Source organism: Monodelphis domestica, chromosome 7, assembly GCF_027887165.1.
Source record: "Monodelphis domestica isolate mMonDom1 chromosome 7, mMonDom1.pri, whole genome shotgun sequence".
Classification (NCBI taxonomy): Eukaryota; Metazoa; Chordata; class Mammalia; order Didelphimorphia; family Didelphidae; genus Monodelphis; species Monodelphis domestica.
This window is the reverse complement of record NC_077233.1, coordinates 131,827,900-131,847,523: the sequence shown is the minus strand read 5'-3', so window position 1 is coordinate 131,847,523 and position 19,624 is coordinate 131,827,900.

Genomic DNA, 19,624 nt, shown 5'->3' with positions numbered 1-19,624 from the left:
AAGATAATTATAACTTACATGCAAAATCCATAGCCAAGAATAGGGAAAGTTCATGATGATCTAACATACTCAGTCAACATTTAGCTTGATCCTTGATGATTTCAGTGCTAAGGTAGCCATAGGAAAGAATAGAATAAACTTTGTTAGAAGATAAAGTTCAATATGAAGAAACAAAAAAGATCAAGGGCTTATTCACTTTCCAGAAACCTCATACCTATATAACATACATACTTTCTTCAAGAGAAAACTTGGAAGGCATTGGGTAGAGTTAGCATTGAATATCATTGGAAATAAAATTGATAATCTATCGAAAGATTAGAAGTAAAATATACAAAGAACTAAGCCAAATTTATAAAAAATCAAATCATTACCCAATTAATAAATGGTCAAGGGATATGAATAGGGACTTTTCAGGTAAAGAAATCAAAACCATATGAAAAAAATGTTCTAAATCCCTTCTGATCAGAGAAATGCAAATCAAAACAACTCTGAAGTACCACCTTATACCTAGCAGAGTGGTCAATATGACAGTAAAGGAACATAATAAATGTTGGAGGAGATGTGGCAAAATTTGGATACTAATGCATTGCTGGTAGAGTTGTGAATTAGTCCAATCATTCTGGAAGGCAATTTGGAATTATGTCCAAAGGGCTTTAAAAAATGCATGTCCTTTGATCTAGCAATACCACTACTAGGTTTGAATCCCAAAGAGATTTTTAAAAATAGGAAAGGTTCTATTTGTACAAAAATATTTATAGCTATGCTTTTGTGATGACAAAAAATTGGAAAATGAGGGGATGTCCCTCAATTGGGGAATAGCTGAACAAATTGTGTTATATGATGGTGATGGAATACTATTGTGCTATAAGGAATGATAAACTGATTAATTTCTATAAGAACTGGAAAGACCTACATGAACTGATGCAGAGTGAAAGGATGTTAATCTTAAAACTGCTCAGACTCTACCTTAGAACATTTGCTTAAGGCTATTCCCTTATTGTAACAAATGAAGGTACTTAATCAGGAATGTATTGGGAATTTTAACATTACTCCACCCATACTTAGGCATACTTTAGGAGAAGATAAAGTTGCAAACTCCTTACTGAACAATGAAAAGTCCCCACTCATACTTATAGTGAAGCAAAAACCCTAAGCTAGGTCTATTTTTAGATCTAATACAAAAGGGTGCTAAGTACCTATAAAGGTTAAATTAATCACTAAAAAAGGTCAAGCAACTTACAAAAGGCAAGAGGTGTTAAGTTTTATAACAAAAGAAGATGTGAACTAAGAATGGTCAATCCTAAGGAAAACATCTACTATGATTGGTAGATGTGAAAATTTAGGGGAGGTGACATAAGAGAAATTTCTCTTTAAAAGGAGCTGGCTCTCTGAACTTAGTGGGAGTGTGGAGTTAGTTTGGAGGAGCTGGCTCTCTGAACTTAGGGGGAGTTTGGAGTTCGTTTGGAGGAGCTGGCTCTCTGAACTTAGTTGGAGTTCGGACTAGTTGGAGTTCGTAGTTCAGTTTGGGAGTTTGCCATGAAGGTTAGAGTTTGGAGTTAGTTGGAGGAACTGGGTCTCTGAACTCAGTTCAGGAGTTGAGGATTTCAGTGAAGGACTGGAGTTTTGCTTGGTAAAATCTTGTGGTGAGCAATAAAAGACTGACTTAGTCTCTCTTAAGGCTCAGGTCTAGGCCTTATTTTCATATTTGGGAATTTTTCCCATGGTGACCATTTATTTTTTTTATTTAAAACAAGACACTAAAAATTATCTTTACAGTTTTGACAATTCACAGTCATGAAACCCATTTTTTCGCGGTTACGAGCAGAACCAGGAGAACATTATACATAATTACTGAAACACTGTGGGATTATCAAATGTGATTGACTCTGCTACTAAAAGCAATGCAATGATCCAGAACAATGCTGAGAGATGTATGAGAAAGAATACTATTCACATTTGGAGAAAGAATTATGGGAGTAGAAATCTAGAAGAAAACATATGATTTATCACTTGTTTATATGGGTATATGATTTTAGGTTTGGGTTTTAAAAGATTACTCTACTATGAACATAAATAATATGAAAATGAGATTTGAGTGATAATATATGTATAACCCAGTGGGAAAAAAATAAATTCTGAAAAAAAAAGATAAGAAGTGTATTCATGGCAGTAAAGTACCAAAACTGGAAGCAATTTAAGAAATAGCTGTTTACTGCTATGGCATTTATTTCAGAATTAGTTTTCTGCATGCTATCAGATTATCAGTGAGTTAGAGTTGGAAATCAATGCCAAATACGAAAGATAAAGATCAGAAGAGGCTGTCAATTGCAGCAGTTCCAACCTGTTGTTAAGATGAAAACTGGACCAAAATGAAAACATTGACCCATTGCCATCTCCACTAACAGAAGGTTAACTGATGCAGAACAGTTGCCACAACAAAGAGTCCAAAAAAGCCCAGAAACTTCCTTCATCAGCAAACATTTGATCTTGCTTAGTGGAGAGACATAGAAATCAAAGACAACACTGGCTGCTTAGATGTTATACTCTATTCCCTTGCATGGAAATATGATGGGAGATTACATGCATTATAATTTCACCAAAAAAAGAGTAAAGAAGGAAGCATGTCGCCTACTTCTTGGCAAAGAGATATTAGACTAGGGATACAGAATAAGACATTTATTTTCAGACATGGCCAGTGTGTTAAATTGTTTTTGCTTAGCTGTGTTTATTTGTTGCAAGGAAGGACTTCTATTTGGCTGAGGAAAAGAATGAGTTAGTGAGTAGGTGACAGAGATGACAACAAAAAGAAAGACCTTGAAAGTTGATTTCCGAATTAATGTAATTTAATGGTGTTGTCTCTACAATGCTTTGGTGGGGGGGGGGAGGGGGTATGTAGTTTGCTAAGTCCACTTGCTCTACTTTCAAAATACCTTAAAGATGAGAATATGGCAAAAGATCAAAATTATCAAGAACAAAAACAATAATGATAATTTAGCTTTTACATAGTGCCTACCATATGCCATTTACTGTGTTGTGTGCTTTACAAATATTTTTTTTTTCATTTGATCCTTACAACTCTGGGAAGTTAGGTGTTATCATTATCCCCACTTACAGTTCAGAAAAATGAGACAAATAGATCGTAAGTAACTTGCCCAAGGTCACATAACTAGTAAATATCTGAAGCTAAATTTAAATCCAGGTTTTCCTGACTCCAGGACCAATGTATTCTATACATTATACCATCTAACTGCATCCTACTATTACCAAAAACAGGTAACTAAGACATTAACTACTATCAACATCTAAGATTACTTCCCTGAAGCAAAGCATCTGAGAGAGAGAGACAAACAGGTATACGCTTGTCAATTCAAATGACTGCCACCACTTCAACCACATTTTCCCCTCTGATTCTGATAAAAACAGTGCAGAACCCTGAGCCCAAGAACCCTGCGGATAGCAATGTCCTCCAGACTACTGGTCCCTCTTCCAGCCTACCTCCCCATATCTATTATCCAGGGGAATAATTCCTGTGGAGAAGGGGCCAGCCATCTCACCTAATTTCCACTTCAAAAACAAATAAACTCATATAACTAAAACATCACAGCACCCAGAGGGAAAGACGAGAAGTGGTAGATATGTGTCTATAAAATCAAGCCAATGCCACGACCTCTCCTTAGATCCCTATAGAGATAGCCCAGAACCCTAAGTCCAAGAGCCCTGGGAATAGCAGAGCCTCCTCGACCACTTCCATCCCTACTTCCAGGCTAGTCCCCATGGTCATAATCTAGGGATTTAACCCTTGGGGAGATAAAACCTTGCAAATGATTCTGCATATGCTACAACCCCACTTTCTCATTAAAGAAAGTACTTGCCACAACATTCTCAACACTGTCAAATAGTTCAACATCAGAAACAGATTTTCCGGCCACGGAAATAATATTACAATGCACGCTGGGGCAGCTAGGTAACATAGTGGCTAGGACACCAGACCTGGAATCAGGAGGAACTGGGTTCCTGGCTGTGTGATCCTGGACTTAAACCTGATTGCCTACTAGCCCTTGCAGCTCTTCTGTTTTGAATTGATAAAACTTATTTTGAATTTATTTGAATTGATAGAATTGAACTGTTAGAACCAATACTAAGACAGAAGTAAGAGTTAAAAAAAAAAGATGAATTGCCATCTCTTTTGCTGCTGCACCCTAAAGATCATAGGTCCTTTCTTCCTTTTTTCCCAGTGGGAACCTCGATCTATCACCTCCCCTAAGAGAAAAGAAACTCCTTGCAAGAACAGAGACTGTCTTGTTTTTTCCTCTGTATCCCCAGCTCTTAGCAGAGTACTTTGCACAGAGATAGTACTTAATAAATTCGTTTTTTCATTCATCCATTCATCTCTCTAAAATCGCTATGAAAATATTCAATGTATGCATCAAAGTTATCCTTGATGTTTAAAAAAGTAAGCAATGAGCAAAAGGCTTCCCTGATAATATTCTAGAGCAGACTAGATCTTCACAGTCCCAGTTGACTGAGAAGTACAGAGACTATCGTATCTCGTTGTATTTATTGTTTGTTGATTACCAAAAGGCTTCCTGAATCAGCTCAAGGTCTCTATTAAAAGATGTAGAGGAAAACCCTTAGCTATCAGGTAGGTTAAATATTCAACAAATATCTAAGAAATGCCTTCTATAGACCTAGAACTATACTCGGTATTGAAGATAGGAAGGTAGAAATAAGCTCTCCCTTCCAGAAGCTTATATCCCGGAGCTTTACAGCACATACACCAATTAACCAATACAAAATATATAAGAAACATTATAGCATTTTCAGATCAGCAGCAAGCACTTATTTAGTCCCTACTATTTGCCAGGCACTGTGCTAAGTGGTGGGGATACAAAGGAAGACAAAAATAGTCCCTGCCCTCAAGGTGTTCATGTTCTAATGAGTAAGACAGCACAAAAACAACTGAACAAACAAGACATCTCCAGTTCTCCTGACAAGGAATGAAAAGGACAAAGTGAAGGGAATGTCTGCACCAAAGAAAGTCAACAAATGCTGAGTAAGTATCTCCTATGTGCTAAGCCCAGAAATACTGGGGGAGAATAAACACACTTAGGATGGGTACTAAGAATTGTTTTTGCTTGTTTGTTTTAACAGTTAATATCTCATTTGATCCTGGTAACAAATTTGGGCAGTAAGTACTATTATTATCTTCATTTTACAATTGAGGAAACTGAGGCAGGTAGAAGTTAAGTGATTTGTCTAGAGTCACACAGTTAGTAAATATCTGGGGCCAGATTTGAACTGAGGACTTCCTGACCCAGCTCTCTGGCCAGTTTCTTTTAATTGGGGGAGAAATAAAATTTGGATATGACATAGTCCTTACCCTCATGGAAATTATGACCCATCCAAGGAATAAGACAGCCAGAAATGCATATAAATTTGAAGTCACAGGACAGAGTTCAAAAATTATGCCAAATACTGCCTAAATGTCTTTGGGAAAATCACCTCTTGACCCTTTTCTTTATCTGTAATATAAAAGAATTGTACTAGATCCTTTCAAGGGTTCCTTCTGGCTCTCTCTCTAGCTAAGATACTCAGCAATATATGACCAGTGTTAGAGAGAGGTACACAACAAAGTACAAGGAAAAAGAACCTATAAGAACTGGGGTGCCAATTCCTAAAGAAGCCTGCCTTACCCTGGGAAGACCTCCATCTCTTGAACCAGTCCCTGAGCCATGATTGTGAGTCAGGGTTGTCATACCTTTTCTGCACAGCTAGCCCAGCCATGCTCCCAAGTCTGATCCCACTGGCGAACCTTTCCCACAGCCACCCAGGGGCTGGTGCTCATAGATGTAATAATAATAATGATGATGATGATGATGATGATGATGATGATGTCTATGACAATAATACTTTATTGATAATTAATTTAATGAATAACAATAGCTGATCTTTATATAACTCACTATAAGACTTACAGAGCTTTATATGTTTTACACGTTACTTGATCCTTACAACAGTTTTAGAAGGTAGTTGTTACAAGGGTTGGTATTCCTTTTTATTCCCATTTTGCAGATTTGGAAATTGTGGATCAAAGAGATTAAATTATTTGCCTGTGAACACACCAAAGTAAGTTATCAGAAATAGGATTGGAATCTAGATATCTTGTGCCTCCAATTCCAGTTTGGGGCTTTCCCCCCCTACTTTTAGCTTGCCTGCTTTATATAATCTAGATATTCTTTTGGTGGTAGTAGTGGCAGAAATAACCAAAAATAAACAGGGGGTGCTGACCATTTGGGAACAAGGAGACCAGTGTCAGAGAAAATTTGGTAAATAGGGAAAGAAGAGACAGAAAGGGGATGTGAGAGGTCCGTCCTAAGTAATCCTAACAGCAGCATGGAGGTGAGCCTAATTTCTCAACGTGGGTATTCACCAAGGATAGACCAATTCTTTGGGGTGCTACCAAATTAGAAAGGCTTGGAGTAGGGGTTCAGCAGCAAGCTGACTGCTTTTTGAGGGCTAGCCTTACCTAGCCCAAAGAGGCTTCTCCCCAGCAGATGAACCACTAGGGCCTGAATATTCTAACCACTTCAGCAATCCAAGATGGAACAAAGAAGCATCCAAGGGAGAATTATTTTTTTCTACTCGTTTCAGTGTGTGCAAAGACAGGGAGTAATTGACTGGTACCTATATTTCCATCGAGGTACTCAAGAATATCAGGAATTATCAAGGCATTGGTCCACATTGCCTACAAGGGCAGAGTGCTGGAGTCAGAAGACTTGAGTTTGAATCCTGCCTCAGATACCTCCATCAAATGGGGACAATAGAAGCATCCACCTTCCTCTGTTGATCTGAGGCTTCAAATGCCTTAAAGCACTTGGCAAATTTTATAGCATGACCTAAATGCCAGCTATTAGAGATTGTTATAAAATGGATTCAACAAGGAATGTGTTACTTGTCATGAGCAAATCTAGTGATGTAAGATAGTGGTTTAGTAGTTGGGGGCAGAACAAGAGGACCTGAGAGAGGCAGGGAGGCATTGCCATTGGCGTGAGAGCTGAACTCTTTTCTCCTTATGTCCTTGTGATGTTTAGGGGCTTCCACCTGTGTCTGCATCATGCTACATCTTGCTATTCCAAGGTCTTTCCCTTCTCCAAGACTAGTTTACATCAGAATAAAGGAGAGAAAGCAATGAAGAATTTGAGAAGCCAAGGCCATTGACTTGCTTAGTATCTGAATTAAAGCAGCTGAGTTTTCTTTGGGTTTTCTGTGGCTATAAAAGGGTGTTAGAAGTAGGGTAGAGGGTGAAAGGGGCAGCACTGGGCAACATAACAAGCAATACAAAAGGAGAAAAGGAGGCATCCTGCTTTAGGGAAAACAGTAGTGCATTGGAAGCCAAAGAACTGGGTTCAAATCCCTCTACTTGAAATACATATATTACTCCCTTTGTGACCTTAGGAAAGACCCTCCTGGGCCCATTTCTTCATCTCTAAAATAAAGGACTCCAAGTTTACTAAGGCCCCTTCCAGCTCTCTATCCTCTGACCTGCTAAGTTATGCAGAAGCATAACCATTAGCAGATGGCACAGGCATGTCTGACCTAGCTAAGTGGGGACGGAGTCCTTGTGCTGAAGCAGTGCCTGTAGAAGGGTGAATCAGAATTTTAAATGACATTGATAAGCATTGCCTGAGTACCCTTTGCAGAGATAAAACAGAGCGGCTGCTTTCTGACAGGTTATGCTTCAGAAATTCATAAGGAAGAAACTTTTTTTTCCCCTCCAAGTGAGTATCATGTCAGAGAAAGGAGAAGGCAATAGAGCAGGACTGGACAAAGCCAGGAATATCACCATCCAGTAAGCCCAGGCCATGACTGCAGGTCCACATAAGCAATGGCAATGGGGTCGAGCTAAGAGAGGTCAACTAAGGCAAAGCCTGAGCCCCAGAAAGACAGGGTCCCTCGAGGAGAAGGAAGATGATACATGGCCCAGGATCCTCTCTCCCTGGAGATGCCCCTGACTAATAGGTCTTGGTGGCCTTGAGCTCCATGGCATTGATCAGAACCAGAATGAGATCCAAAACCTTCAAGTAAATGATGCCTATGATTAAAAGGAAACCAGAGGAAGCTTTGCCATTCCTTTGAGCCTCTAACATTTCAGAAAAGCTATGGTAGAAAGCTTAAATACTATGTAGCAGAATGGTCCTAGATCATGGGTTCCTAGTGGCTTCCCATTTAAAGACTACTTTTTTTTTATGCCTGGAATTCATCCAATGTTTTCTGAGGAGATATACTATAGTTTGAACATGCTAGACATTTTTTTAATTTTTTAGTATTTTATTTGATCATTTCCATGCATTATTCATTAAAGACAAATATCATTTTCTTTTCCTCCCTCCCACCCCCCGTAGCCGACGCGTGATTCTACTGGGTATCACATGTGTTCTTGATTCGAACCCATTGCCATGTTGTTAATATTTGCATTAGAGTGTTCATTTAGAGTCTCTCCTCTGTCATGTCCCCTCAGCCACTGTAGTCAGGCAGTTGCTTTTCCTCAGTGTTTCTACTCCCTCAGTTTGTCCTCTGCTTATGGATAGTGTTTTTTCTCCTAGATCCCTGCAGATTGTTCAGGGACATTACACTGCCACTAATGGAGGAGTCCATTACGTTCTATTATACCACAGTGTATTAGTCTCTGTGTACAATGTTCTCCTGGTTCTGCTCCTTTCACTCTGCATCACTTCCTGGAGGTCGTTCCAGTCTCCATGGAATTCCTCCACTTTATTATTCCTTTTTGCACAATAATATTCTATCACCAACATATACCACAATTTGTTCAGCCATTCCCCAATTGATGGGCATCCCCTCGTTTTCCAATTTTTGGCCACCACAAAGAGCGCAGCTAGAACATGCTAGACATTTTAAAGGCATGGAAGAGTGGAGGTGGACAGGGGAGTTAAAATATCATCCTGGCAGACAAAACTATTAAAACAAATAATAATTATTCTATTATACTTACTGAATGCTTCAGTTCCCAAAGGGCTTCACTCCAAATTGCCTCATGTGGTAATATAAGAGGTGATATCTACGGAGTATTTTAATGTTAGCAAAGCACATTATTAATTACATTTGAATCAGCCCTGCTAAGTAGGTAAAACCAGTCAGTTAGTCAATCAACATTTATTTAAATGCAACAAGCATTTATTCAGTTCTTGTATACGTATGTATTTGCCATGGACCATGCTAAACCATGGGGAAGTAAAGAAAAAGTAAAAACAGTTCCTGCCCTCAAGAAGTTTCTATTCTAACAGGAGAGATAACAAATAGGTACATAGATCATAGCTGAAAAGTAATCTTAAAGAGTAAGAGTCTGGTAGCAAGTATCAGTAAGGTAGTAAAAAGAGTATTCAATTTGGATTTAGAAGACCTTGGTTCAAACCTGGCTCTCAGTCAGCCAAAAAACATGGATTAACTTACTTATTCAGGATCATCCCAATTAAGTTACAAAAAAAAAAAAATTCACTGGGCTAGAAAAAAATAATAACAAAGTTCATTTGGAAGAATATAAGATTATGAATATCAAATTAATGAATAAAAAAAATATATATATAAAGGAAAGAGGTCTAGCAGTACCAGATTTTGAACAATATTTTAAAGTAGTAATTATCAGAATTATCTGGTACTGGAACAGACAAATAACAAACAGTAATAAAAGATTATAATAACCTTGTTTTTTGACAAAAGTATAGATTTAAGTTTTGGGGATAATAACTCACTATTCAGTAAAAATTGCTGAGGCAATTGGAAAGTCATTTGGAAAAAAACAAGAATAGACCAATAACCTATACCATTCACTAAGATAAGATCAGAATGGATATATGCCCTAGTCATAAAAGGAACTATCATAAGCAAATTAGAAGAGAGAACTTATTATCTATCAGGTTTATGTATAGGAGAACTTATGAGTAAACAAGAGATGGCGAGTATTGTAAGATATAAAATGGATAATTTTTATTACATTAAATTAAGAATTTTTTTACAAGTAAAATCTGCATAACTGCGATTAGAAGGAAAGCAGAAAACTTAGTTGGGGAGAATTTTACAGACATTTTCTTGGATAGAGGTCTCATGTCTAAAATATATAGAGAACTTTGTTAAATTTGTAAAAGTAAGAGTCTTCTCCCAGTTGATAAAAGTCAAAAGATATGAACAGATAGTTTGGGGACAAAGAAATCAAAGCCATATATAAGAATATGAAAAAAATGCTCTACATCACTGCTGTTTAGAGAAATGCAAATCAAAACAATTCTGAGCTAATGGCACATCTATTAGGTTGGCCCAAATGATAAAAGGACAAAATGACAAATGTTGGGGGGGATATGGAAAAATGAGGACCCCTGATACACTGTTAGTGGAACAGCAAACTCTTCCAAACATTTTGAAAAAGCAATTGTGAATTATGCCCAGAGAGTTCTAAAACTGTGCACATACACCCTTCGACACAGTAATACCATTGCTGAGTCTGTTTCCCAAGGAGATCAGGAAAAAAGGGAAAGAATCTTCAAGTTCCAAATATATATAGCAGCAGCTGTTTGTGGTGGTAAAGAACTGGTCACTGAGAGATGTCCATCGATTGGAGAATGACTAAACAAATTGTGGGATATCATTGTAATGGAATACTACTGTGCCATAAGAAATGATGAGCATTTTTTTAAATCTTGGAAAAAAACTAGAAAAAATAATGAAGAGTGAAACAGAACCAAGAGAATATTATATACAGCTACAGAATTAATATTTGAAGAATGACTTCTGAATGTCCACCTCCAAAGAAAGAACTGTAAATAGAAACACAAAAGGCATAATTTATATATACATATCTTTTTGTCGGATGATGCCTTCTGTAGTGTGGGGAGTGGAGGGGGGTTGAGATACATGAGAATAAATTCTATTTTAAAAAAAGAAAAGAAAAAAGAAAAAGCATTGATTAAATATGTACTATGTAGCAGGCACTATGCTAAATTCTATCACTTCTTAGCTGGATACTTGGGAGTAAATTACTTGATCTATCTAGGTCTTAGTTTCCTCCTATGTAAAATGGGGAGGGAGTAGGGAGGGCAATAACAGCAGCTGTACTACCTATGTGCTGAGGTTCTTTTTTTTTAACATTATTTTATTTGGTCATTTTCATACATTATTCATTGGAAACAGATCATTTTCTTTTCTCCCTTTCCTCCCCACCCCCGCCACCCCTTCCCTAGCCAAGGGGCGATTCGTCTGGGTATCACCTGTCCTTGCTCTGAACCCATTTCCTTGTTGTTGGTATTTGCATTAGGGTGCTCATTTAGCGTCTCTCCTCCATCATTTTCCCTCAACCTCTGTAGTCAAGCAGTTGCTTTTCATCGGTGTTTTTACTCCCTCAGTTTGTCCTCTGCTTGAGGGTAGTTTTTTGGTTTTTGTTTTTTTTCTCGTAGATCGCTGCAGATTGTTCAGGGACATTGCATTGCCACTAATGGAGAAGTCCATTACGTTCTCTTGTACCACAATGTGTCAGTCTCTGTGTACAATGTTGTCCTGGTTCTGCTCCTCTCACTCTGAATCACTTCATGGAGGTTGTTCCAGTCTCCATGGAACTCCTCCACTTTATTATTCCTTTTAGCACAGTAGTATTCCACCACCAACATATACCACAATTTGTTCAGCCATTCTCCAATTGATGGGCATCCCCTCATTTTCCAATTTTTGGCCACCACAAAGAGTGCAGTTATGAATATTCTTATACAAGTCTTTTTCCTTATTATCTCTTTGGGGTACAAACCCAGCAGTGCTATGGCTGGATCAAAGGGCAGACAGTCTTTTAGCGCCCTTTGGGCATAGTTCCAAATTGCCCTCCAGAATGGTTGGATCAATTCACAACTCCACCAGCAATGCATTAATGTCCCTACTTTGCCACATCCCCTCCAGCATTCATTACTTTCCTTTGCTGTCATGTTAGCCAATCTGCTAGGTGTGAGGTGATACCTCAGAGTTGTTTTGATTTGCATCTCTCTGATTATAAGAGATTTAGAACACTTCTTCATGTGCTTATTAATAGTTTTGATTTCTTTAACTGAAAACTGCCTATTCATATCCCTTGCCCATTCTTCAATTGGAGAATGGCTTGATTTTTTGTACAACTAGTTTAGCTCTTTATAGATTTGAGTAATTAGACCTTTGTCTGAGGTTTTTGTTATGAAGATTGTTTCCCAATTTGTTGCTTTCCTTCTAATTTTAGTTACATTGGTTTTGTTTGTATAAAACCTTTTTAATTTGATGTAGTCAAAATTATTTATTTTGCAGTTTATGGCTCTTTCTATGTCTTTCTTGGTTTTAAAAATCTTTCCCTTCCCAAAGGTCTGACATGTATACTATTCTGTGTTCACCTAATTTACTTATAGTTTCCTTCTTTATATTCAAGTCATTCACCCATTCTGAGTTTATTTTGGTGTAGGGTGTGAGGTGTTGATCCAAACCTAATCTCTCCCACACTGTCTTCCAATTTTCCCAGCAGTTTTTATCAAATACTGGATTTTTGTCCCAAAAGCTGGGGTGTTTGGATTTGTCATAGACTGTCTTGCTGAGGTCACTTACCCCAAGTCTATTCCACTGATCCTCCTTTCTGTGTCTTAGCCAGTACTAAATTGTTTTGATGACCATTGCTTTGTAATATAGTTTGAAATCGGCCACCTTCCTTTGTATTTTTTTCATTATTTCCCTGGATATCCTTGATCCTTTATTCTTCCAAATGAACTTTGTTATGGTTTTCTCTAATTCAGTAAAATAGTTTTTTGGTAGTTTAATGGGTATGGCACTAAATAGATAGATAAGTTTGGGTAGGATTGTCATTTTTATTATGTTAGCTTGTCCCACCCATGAGCAATCAAAGTTTTTCCAATTGTTTAGATCTAGTTTTAATTGTGTGGAGAGTGTTTTGTACTTGTGTTCATATAGTTCCTGTGTTTGTCTCGGCAGATAGATTCCTAAGTATTTTATATTGTCTTCGGTGACTTTAAATGGAATTTCTCTTTCTAATTCTTGCTGCTGATGACTTATGTGGGTTTATTTTGTATCCTGCAACTTTGCTAAAGTTGTTGATTATTTCAATTAGCTTTTTGGTTGATTCCCTAGGATTCTTTAAGTAAATCATCATATCATCCGCAAAGAGTGACAGCTTGGTCTCCTCATTGCTGATTTTAATACCTTCAATTTCTTTTTCTTCTCTAATTGCTACTGCTAGTGTTTCTAGTACAATATTAAATAATAAATTAGGTGATAATGGGCATCCTTGTTTGACTCCTGATCTTATTGGGAAGGCTTTGAGTTTTTCCCCATTGCAGATGATGTTTGCTGATGGTTTTAGGTATATACTGTTTATTATTTTTAGGAAAGGCCCTTCTATTCCTATACTTTCTAGTGTTTTCAATAGGAATGGGTGTTGTATTTTGTCAAAGGCTTTTTCTGTGTCTATTGAGATAATCATGTGATTTTTGTCGGTTTGCTTGTTTATATGATCAATTATGTGGATGGTTTTCCTAATATTGAACCATCATTGCATTCCTGGTATGAATCCTACCTGATCGTAGTGGATAACCCTTGTGATGACTTGCTGGAGTCTTTTTGCTAGTATCCTATTTAAGATTTTTGCATCTATATTCATTAGGGAGATTGGCCTATAGTTTTCTTTCTCTGTTTTTAACCTGCCTGGCTTTGGGATCAGTACCATGTTTGTGTCATAAAAAAGATTTGGTAGAACCCCTTCTTGGCTTTTTCTGTCAAATAGTTTGTATAGTACTGGGGTTAGCTGTTCTTTGAATGTTTGATAGAATTCATTTGTGAATCTGTCTGGACCTGGAGATTTTTTCTTAATGAGTTCTTTGATGGCTTGTTTAATTTCTTTTTCTGATATGGGGTTGTTTAGGTAATTTATTTCTTCTTCTTTTAGTCTAGGCAATTTATATTTTTGTAAGTATTCATCCATATCACTTAGATTGCCATATTTTTTGCCATATAATTGGGTATAGTAGTTTGTAATGATTGCCTTGATTTCCTCTTCATTAGAGATGAGGTCTCCCTTTTCATCTTGGATACTGTCAATTTGGTTTTTTTCTTTCTTTTTTTAATTAGACTGACTAGTACTTTTGTCAATTTTATTTGTTTTTTCAAAGTACCAGCTTCTAGTCTTATTTATTAAATCAATAGTTCTTTGACTTTCAATTTTATTAATTTCTCCTTTGATTTTTAGGATTTCTAATTTAGTCTTCATCTGAGGATTTTTAATTTGTTCACTTTCTAGTTTTTTAATTTCCATGCCCAATTCATTGACCTCTACCATTCTTAATTTGTTTATATATGAACTCAAGGATATAAATTTCCTTGAGTACTGCTTTGGCTGCATCCCATAAGTTTTGAAAGGATGTTTCATCATTGTCATTTTCTTCAATGAGGTTATTGTTTCTACGATTTGTTCTTTAACTAGCTGATTTTGGAGAATCATATTGTTTAATTTTCAATTAATTTTTGATTTATCTCTCCATGTACCCTTACTAATTATTATTTTTATTGCATTGTGGTCTGAGAAGGTTTCATTTATTATTTCTGCCCTTTTGTACTTGTTTGCAATGATTTTGTGCCCTAGTACATGGTCAATTTTTGTGAATGTACCACGTGCTGCTGAAAAGAAGGTATATTCCTTTTTATCCCTATTTATTTTTCTCCAAATGTCTACTAACTCTAATTTTTCTAAGATTTCATTTGCTTCTCTCACCTCTTTCTTATTTATTTTTTTATTTGATTTATCTAGTTCAGATAGAGGAAGGTTTATGTGCTGAGGTTCTTGATAAAAGCACATTAAATAACACATGTAAAGTGCTTTGTAAATCATAAAGTTGTTTATTAATATTAGTATGAGGTTGGACCTGAGATATCAAGGGTATAAGAAATTGATAGTAGTCCAGAAGCAGCTAAGTGGTACAATGGATAAAGGACCAGACTTGTAGTCAGGAAGATATGAGTTCAAATCCAGTATGAGAAACTTACTAGCTGTGTGGCCCTGGGCATGTCACTTAACCCCATTTGCCTCAGTTCCTCATCTACAAAATGGGGTGCAATAGAAAAGGAAGTGGCAAACCAATCCAGTATCTTTGCCAAGAAAACTCCAAGGACAAAAACCCATGGAGTCATGTAGAGTTGGACACAGTTGAACAACTAAACAACAAGTGATCCAGAGAAAGAAAACACCCTTTACCAATGCAAACCAGTATGTTCTCTTCAGCTTACAGTCTTAGAGAATTGTCTAGGGCACTGAGATACAGTCTTGCCCAAAATCACACAGATGGTCTGGTTCAGAGGCAAGACTTGAACCAAAGCCTTCCCAACTCCAAAGCTGGCTCTCCCTCCCCAAAACGTCACTCTGCCTTCAGAACCAATATGAATCAGAAGAAACTGAACACCAAAGACTTGAAATAGCTTTTCACTATTTAGGGGTGGTTAGGTGGTAAACTGGATAGAGTTTCAGGTGCCAAGTCAGAAAGACTTCAGTTAATGGAAGAATTCCATGTGAACTGGAATGACCTCCAGGAATTGATGCAGAGTGAAAGGAGTAGAACCAGGAGAACATTGTACAGAGACTGATACACTGTGGCACAAAAGAATGTAACTAAACAACAATATAGATGGAAAAGAAGAAACAAGCATTTATTAAGTATCTATATGTATCAGGCACAGTGCTATGTGTTTTTATAATATAATCTCATTTAATTCTCTCAAAAAGTTTGTAAAATAAGTGTTAGTATTATGTCCATTTTTTTGGTTAAGAGAACTGAGGCTGAGAAAGGTTACATAATGATGATGATGATGATGATGATGATGATGATGATGATGTTGATGATGATGATGATGCTGATGCTGATGCTGATGATGATAACTAACATTTATATAGTACTTATTATGTGCTAGGTATTATGCTAAGCACTTTATAATTATCACCTTATTGGATCCTCTGAAAAACCCTGAGAATGAGTGCTATTATTATCTCCATTTTATAAATGAGGAAACTGAGGCAAGTGGTGGTTAAGTGACTTGCCCAGGATCATACAACTAGTAAGTGTCTATGTGATCAAACTCATGCCTTCCTGACTTCAGAACCAGCATTCTATCTACTGTACCACCCAGCCATCTCCAAGTACTATTGTAAATATGTAATTTAAATAAATAGAAATTATTACCAGAAGATGAAAGAAATCTGCCAAATACTTTTGGAAGTGAAAGATGCTAGAATAGAATTCCTAAGCAAGATTAAGAGCCTCTAATCCCATGGCAGAAATTCTTTGCTTTGCCTTCTTTTATCCTACTTAGCAGCTATGAGGGGGACTAATTAAGCCTTGACTTCTCGCTCTTCCTCACCCCATTGCCCAAAATCTTATTTTTTTAACATTTGTTAATATCTCCCACATTGTCTCCTATGACATCATCACAACTATGTGCAAGTCTTCATCCCTTCATGCCTGGATGGTTGATGAGCGGCCTCCTTCCTTAAATCCCTCCCTACTCCACCCAGTTCTCAATTGTATAATTGAAAATCTGTTACCCTAAAAAAAGAACTACATTTCCCAGGAGCCCACTGACTTCCTGTCATAACATACTTCCTGTAGATAGGGGATATTAGGCGGGGACTGTCCCAAGCTTGGTGGTGGTAAAGGCAGGTACTTGAATTGGCTGATCAGTCATGGACATGTGGTCTTTACTTTGTATCTTCTTTATTCCATGATTTCTAATGATCATTAATATACCTCTGAAAAATATAATATTTTTATTATTAGAGATTTAATTTTTATACAATGTGATCTTTCTAAAGCCCAAGTCTGATCACGTCAACCCCTTCACTAATCAGGAAAGCCCAGTGTTTCACAATCACCTCTCAGATAAAAAAAAAGCCTTTTCTTTGATGTTCAAAACTCTATGACCCAGCCCCCCATGAAATCATCAAAGGAATAATAGCTATTGTCAAGATAAGTGAACAGAAAAATGACAATCTGTTCAAAGATACCATAAATAATGAAGCCATGTCAACTGTCAATAGGTGTATGTAAACTTATAGAAAATATGCATCTATATGTATACTCACACGCATGCACACACTGAATGGGATGGGTTCTAAATACTTCAGGAAAAGCTAAATGAAATGAAAATAGACTTTGATCATAAAATAATAACTAAAAGTGATGTAACTTCTTTTAGAATTTGACAAATTTAACAAAAAGATAAATAAGAAGGAAATTATGGATCTGAGAAAAAATGTTAAAAATAGATTTGATGGGCCTATCACAAGTATTTAATAAGAATACTAAAGACTATGTAGAAGCTGTCATTGTTAGAATACTGGTGAGTATCTCCATGTGTCACTCGGGAGACCAGGGTTCAATTTCCAATAGGAAGATGCAGCTCAGGTTTGGGAGCAATGAAGTGGGATGGTGGGTAGAGAGCTGGGTCTAGAATCAGAAAGACTCATCTTCCTGAGTTCAAATATAGCCTCAGACACCTACTGTGGGATTCTGGGCAAATCACTCAACCTGCTTGCCTCAGTTTCCTCACCTGTAAAATGAGCTGGAGAAGGAAATGGAAAAACACTTCAGTATCTTTGCCAACAAATACCCAAAAGGGGTCAAGAAAAGCCAGATACAACTGAAAATGACAACAACAGAAACAATATAATGCAGTAAATCGAAAAATAAAAGTAACTGGGAAGAGCAGGATTCAAATACCTCCTTTGATCCTCTCCAGCTAGGCGATCCTTTTAACTTTTAAGTTCCACAGGCTTCAAGAAGTCATAGAAGGGTGATGGGCTGTGGTAGTTGAGGTAGTTCTCAAACTGTGAGTTTTTCACATTGATAAAAAAAACAACAACAATATTCTCCACAACTGCCTTTTAGACATCTCAAACTTGGTGTTCTATCAACATCTTTAACTCAACATGCCCCAAAGTGAATTCATGGTCTTTCTCCATAAATCTTCTCTTCTGCCTAACTTCCCTCTCCCTGTAAGTACCATTTTCCCAGTCACCCAGGCTCAAAACCAAGGTGTCATCCTTGACTTCTCACTATTTCAGCTCACTATATACAACTGGTACTCATCTCCTATGTTTCTACCTTCATGACATCTCGAAAATACCTCTTCTCTCTTCTGATACAACCTTGATACAGGCCCTCATCCCTTCATCCCAGACTATTGAAATGGCCTATTGAATGGTCTCCCTGCCTTGTGACTCTCCCCGTTCCAGTCCATTGTCCACTCAGTTATTAAGCTGATTTTTCTAAAACAAAGTTCTGACCATAGCAACCCAGTATTCAATAAATTCCAGCAGCCCCCTGTTACCTTGTGGAACAATTATAAAGGCTCTGTTTGGATTTCAAAATCTTTATAACCTTTCCTTCTCCTCCCTTTCCAATTTTTTAAAAAATTTATTCCAAGCCCCTCATCCAGTATATTTGACAATCCAATAACAGGAGTCTTCTAATTCTAATCCTTGTAGTTCTTCATACAAGGCACTCATTCTCCAGACTCCAAACATTTTCACTGATTGTTTCCTGGAATATTCTGCTTTCTTGTCTTTTCTGGATTCTGACTTCACTGACTTCCTTTAAATTCCATGTAAGAGCCTATCTTTTACATGAAGTCTTTCCTGGTCCTCTTTAGTGCTAGTTCCTTCCCTCTAAAGATCTATTAAATTATCCAGTATTTATCTTGTTTGTACATAGTTTGCTTTCATGTTACCCTTATGACCTCCTAGAGAGTAGAGGCCCTTGAGAAATAGAAAAGAAAGCTATCTATGTACCACCCCCTTCAACCCCCCCCCCCAAAAAACCATCTCTGGTAGTTAACAGTTGCCCTTAGGAAAAGAAAATACCCTCAGGGGATCAGCTGAGACACTGTGCTAAAGGGTGAAGGTCATAAGAACTCTAAGAGAAGATCCAGGACATTGGACCCCATAGTAGCAAATTTGTGAGTTTCCTTGGTCATATGCATCCCTATGTATGTACTTCAGAGTACCCTGATGCTTTGAGTTTGTGCTCATTCTTCTCATGAATACATTTTATTTTTATGGGAGAGTTTGTTCCAGGTCTAAGGGGGTAGATATTTTGTAACTATTGTCCTTACTATTTCATCATAGTAAATGCCTTTGCTTCGAACTAATGGTGCCTCCTAGCTGACTGTTAAAGGGGAAACACACCAGCAGGGGCTCCCAAACTATAATTTTAGTAGTACTTTGAACCTTGATGTAGTAGCCCCACACCAAGGAGTAGCCAAGAAGGGGTGCCACAACAGGAAAAGACAAAAATGTTATGACTGGGTTTTGAGAGTATTACATGACAAGAAACTCAAGAGATAATCCAAGTGTCACAGCCAACAGCCAGCAATAACTGCCTTTGTCAGAACTTCGGATGCTTGGGCAAATCCCCCTCCTACTAATCCCACCATAGAGAAACAGTTTCATTTCTGTCAGGGCAAGACCAGGCCAATTCCCCAAGTTTCCAAAAGGATCAGTCTTTCTGACCCTGGCTGACCTCAGCCTCATAAAGCTTGGGAATATAAATGAGAATAT